Source organism: Nothoprocta perdicaria, unplaced genomic scaffold (genome assembly GCF_003342845.1).
Source record: "Nothoprocta perdicaria isolate Ctin4 unplaced genomic scaffold, notPer1 scaffold_365, whole genome shotgun sequence".
Lineage (NCBI taxonomy): Eukaryota > Metazoa > Chordata > Aves > Tinamiformes > Tinamidae > Nothoprocta > Nothoprocta perdicaria.
In genome coordinates this window covers 277,929-283,600 of record NW_020455605.1, presented here as the reverse complement: position 1 = coordinate 283,600, position 5,672 = coordinate 277,929, and positions in this window count along the sequence as shown.

Genomic DNA, 5,672 nt, shown 5'->3' with positions numbered 1-5,672 from the left:
TTAAAATCCGCTTGGACGCAACACTGTGTCATGTGCTCTAGGTGACTCTGCGTGAGCAGGSGGGTTGGACTAGATGAYCTCTGAGGTCCCTTCCAAACATGACCATTCTATGATTCTATGATTCTATGATTCTAAATATCGAGGACAGACTGTGACCTATAAGTACTTTTCAGATTAGAAAGGTACTGAGATAAGAACTTTCCAGGTCACCTACTTGGACCTCAGCACCTAAATTTATTCATATATTGTACAGGGATCTGAAATACTAATTATGCAGTCAGTCAAGTTCAGTTCACCTTTATGCCTTATGGCTCTGGTTCTAATTTTAAGAGTTGAATTGTAATACATTATGCATGGGTATGTTTCTTGGGATCCATAGATATTCCAAAGTGTTCTCTGAAAGATAATACTCACTTTCCCAATAGAAAGGAAAAAAAAAGATTGATAAAACCTCCTTCCAAATTTGTGCACAAATGCTCAGAACAGCATGCATCTATATGAAAGACTTCAGCAGTCAGGACAACTGAACCTGTAATTGCATATTCCTGTATAGTAAAGCATTAAAATACATGTGACATTAAATTAAATGTACTCTGTACTTGATCATTTTGGAAAGATCTTTGATTATTGAGCAATACTTACTTGAAATTAACCTAGTAGATTTTAGGAAATTTTATACAAACTTTCTCAATTCTACTCAGTTTTCCAGAGATGTTTGTGTAGCGTACTGTACATGCTACTGACAAGAAAAGACTTACAGGGGAGCTACAGTATCCCTTTCCTGTTAGTATCTCAGAGCATGAATTGTGAGACTCCCAGGCATTATCCAAGTTTCCTGACATCCAAGCAACCTACACAATAAAAAAAGCCTATTTCTGCTTGGATTTACTACACAGAAATATGCGAGTCATCTTTGACTGTGATGACTATGCAGTTTGTGTCACATAAATATTAATTCAGATGAATCCAAATTACTCTCTGTAAGTTATTCTTGTATTTTTTTGAATTGTTACTCTTCAGAAGGGTAAATTTAGTTTACCTTAGTTTACCCTATGGGCCACCAGAATGCATCAAATCTCTTATAGAATATGCCTTTTTTTTTTTTTTTTCCTAACCTGTTTGCCAAAGATTCGTTTGATGTCATCAATCAAAATTTATATATTCAAATAAATGGCCAGTGGTCTGATTTTCTCATGGTGATGATATTAGTAAAGATTGTAAATTTCTCTATTTTTTTTCAGATTGTTTGTTTAGAGTTGTGACATTCAATTATTTCTATATGAAGTTTGTTTTTATGATTTTTAAAAAATAGTATTCTGACAATAGCAAGTGCTTTTTCTGTTAGGTCTGGAATACGAAGGGTTAATTTTAGAATGACAAAACAACTATTGGAACTCCAGTTCTATCTTCCTTCTTCCTTTCATTTATCCTTCTCTTTCCTTCATTCACCATTTACAAGCTATTCATGTTTTCATATAGCAATTTACACTTTTTCTTACCTTAACTGACCACCTGCTTTTTCTGATGTCAGCTCAGCAGTTCCAAAAGCAGGGCTGCCTATTCAGCATGTGGATGCTCCCAGTTTGGCTTCACAAGAGGCTAAAATTACTCAAAACTCATCTTGAGAAATGAACAAGCAACTTAGCAGAAGTGTTGAAAGATCTTTAGGTACCCCTAAAGACCAAAGTACCAATAATATAGATTTTTTTTTTTTTTTGCCATGAATGGAAGCTTGATGGATTCCAGTTGTTTCAAATGACCCCAAAGATGTGTTTATTGTGTCAACGTATCAGCCTATGTTTGTTTGATATTCTCACAGCACATTGCTCTAGCCAATGCTTAAGTGACGTGAAAGAACTCGTTGTTTTATGCATATGTTTCCCCTAGTAATATTGACTTAGTTGTTGAAACCATTCCAAAAAAAGCACAGCTACCCTGCCAGACAGACAGACTGCACATGCATACACATGCACTCACAGAAATACCTACCTGGTTTAGGTTTTATAATATTCTCTGCTCCAAGATGCAAATATCATAAATTACATAACACTTTTTTTTCCTCCCACCCATAACAGCAAAGAAACTTGGATTTAATACTCATTGCAAATGACAGGCAGCTCCACAGTTCAGCATGCTCTGCCTGTGCAGAGCTTCCACCTCAAGGATAATATCAGTCTAAATGAACCTCCGGCTACTGAGCATACAGTCCTCATGAAAACAGCAATATACATAGCACAGCCTTGTTCTAATACCTAGTTCTCTTACCTATTTATAAAATACACAGACATCACAAAAGGCATAATATAGACATCTTTACAGCCAGAGTAACTTTATAAATATCTAGCATGACTTCTTTCACATCACCAAAGAATTTTATCCTTTAATTTATATGCTGCATCCCCTGTTTCTATTAATCCAGGATGTTTAGAAAGACATTAGGAATTTGGGGCATAAAGAACCATACAGTTTCATATAATATCATATATTTTATTTCCATATAAAAGTATTGCAGATAGATGAAAAAGAAAACTCTATTGCACTTGAGACAATGTAATTATTTTTCAGTAACTAACAATTAAATAAGTAAAATATTACCTATATTTTGAAGCATGAAGTTTTTGCTTTTTAAAATAACCACAAATAGTAAATAGTTCCTTGGATGTGAACGATCCTAATCCAGGCAGGTAAGTGTCTCCCTTCTGACTGTAGAGGGAACTTATTTAATTTACAGAAGACGTCTCCTGATGCATTTTCTATAATGCTCCTATTAAATAAATTCAAGAAAGAATTTCAGAAATCTTCCAACATCACCAACCRGGTTTGAAGGCAATTCTGCATTAAAAACTCTGCATCTGATGACACTTCTAATGTATAAAACAAAATATAGTCATCTGATATTAAATTCAGCATTGATTTAAGGTCATTCTTTGACCTTGCACTGGAATGGATTTGGAGTAACCACATGGTTTATTTGGAGGTCACAGCTGTTGGGACAGTAAATTGCAGTTGAGGAGAAGAGTAGCACCTTCATAAGCTATTCCAGCTAAATCAGTCAGACTGTATCATTATTCACCACATCATACACCTCCTGCTGTATTTATTGTGAAGACCATCAGCCACAAAATCAGGTACGATAACTCACTACTTTCTGATTACATGTTTTTCTCAAGCTTTTCCAAATTGTGTCATCCAAGGAAATTTTTACTCCTAACCTTGAGAACTCCCTGTCCCAGTTTTGTATTTTCTCAGTATTTCCCTAGGACATTATTTTAAAAGCTGCTGCTTTGTAGAGAAACCTCCAATAAATGGAAATTAACTTTCCTTGCCTATGCTGAGTGGAGATAGCAGAGGAACAGAAAGTCATGCATGGCTGACACTGAAGTGGAATACAGATCTGTTTTATACATAATACATTGATGACATTTTTCAAAAGCTGTTCCTTCTGTTACTTGTGAAATGCTGCTAAGGTTAGTGGTACTTTGTATCTTGCTGCATATGTACTAGTCACGTTAGCAAATATTACTCAGGTGCAGCTTTACCTTATGCAGCCAAGTGCAATAATGTGCAATTTTCATGTTTTTTAAGAGTTGCTGTAAAATGCTTGCTTGAATTTTCTTTCTTCTTCCTTAGCCTTGAATAGACTTTTATATCCCAGCACATAATTGGAGCAAAAATATCCGTGCCGATAACAAGAAATGCAGATGAGTATATAAGTTTCTCCTTGCCACTTTCATTTTAAGTGACCTTTTTGCATTTTTGTAACTTAAGAGGTAACAATATACATACACACATGCATATAAAGTAGCTCCATAGAGAGGGACCTGGGAGTCCTGGTTGACAAGTTCACCATGAGCCAACAGTGTGCCCCTGTGGCCAAGAAGGCCAATGGCCTGCATGAGGAGGAGTGTTACCAGCAGGTCAAGGGAGGGGATCTCCCTGAGGGGAGAATGTAGGGAGGATGGGACCAAATTCTTCTTGGTGGTGGTCAGCGACAGAACAAGGAGAAATGGGTACAAGCTGAAACACAGGAAATTCCTTCTCCATGTGAGGAAGAACTTTCATTACTGTAAGGGTGATAGAGCACTGGAACAGGCTGCCCAGGGAGGTGAAGCCTCCTTCTCTGGAGGTCTTTAAGACTTGCCTGGATGTCCTGGATGGCACCCTGTGCCCCTGCTCGAAGTGTCCTCGCTGGAGCTGGGAGGTTGGACTAGATGATCTCTAGAGGTCCCTTCCAACCTCAGCCATTCTGTGATTCTGTGAAATGTACACATTCTTTGTGTGTGTGTACAAACTCAAGGAAAGAGTGAAAGCAAGAATGTTTTTTAATATCTAGAGACAGTGAATGAGATTTTCAGAAGCTCTGCATTTTAGGACACAACTGTGCTTTGTTTGCTCAATTATATCTAGTATCATATCATGAGTGATTTTTTTCAACCTTGCTTGTGTAGAGTTTGGCATCCTGAACTGGCAACTCATCCAGGCTCTGCAGCAACCTTGTAGTCAAGAATTCCATGTAAAGAACAATCCTTAGAATTAGAGAATACATGAACTGCAATTGGCATTTTTTTCAAATAAACAAGAAATGAGGAAAACAAATATATAAACATCAACGGTGAATCTTTTTGTAATCAAGATGATATAATTCCCTTCTATAGAACATATATATTAATAAAAAGTAATATTTAGGTGGTGATTGAATTTCTGCAGCTATGGTTATATCTGAAACAATCTGCACAGCTTTTTTTTTTTTTAAGTTTAAAAATATTTCTACATGAAATTTCATACAACATTTAATGACAATTTCTGATTGGCCATTTTAATGAATATTAAATGGGTTTTATATTAGACTGCTCTTGTAAAATTATTTCAGAGTTTTCTTGTAATTATTGACTTTTACTTCTTTATTTTGGTACACTTTAGAAGATGTAAATGTAATAGTGAAGGGCTACAGGTTGAACACAAGGAAGTCTGGCAGCATAACTGAACTCTTGAATGATAAGTCATTAATTGACATAATCTATTGTTTCTTCTCTCAGAATTTTAAGTTCATTATTTGTAGTTCTGTTATTCCTTGTCATTCTCATTCTGCATATTTGCTGCTTTTTTAAAAAAAGGTCAGCACCTCCACACTAGAAGTCTGGATTTACTAACTGTATCCTATTGCATCCAATCTGTTACAACTGTAGGGAAAGAGATCCACAGTTCCACTGACTTGAAACCACAACCTGAAAGGTGTTACACTGAATATTTCCATTTCTCTGGTTGGACATGTATATACTGTACTATTAGAGCAAATAACATTGTGACCTCTGTCAACAGAGAAGTATCTATAAGTCTCTTTTCCCACAGATGACTGAGCTTCACAGAACAGGGGAAAAAAAAATCAAGTGACACAGCAAAAGACTTTATCTAGCCAGTAAAAGATGAATGCTGCCACAAGTCTAACAGTCAATTCCCAGAAGTACTGTGTAGCAATAATGATGATGTTGGTATACAACAGAAAATGGTATTTGGTCTTTTTAATGATGTGCAAAACAGATGCAAAATATTTTTCACATGTGTAATGCTATCCAGATGGTAGCTACTAGATTCAATAACAAATATTATACCCTTTCTGACACCTTCCTTCCTCATAAATCAGTGAGTTTCCTATAATGGGAAATAAAAGGAAG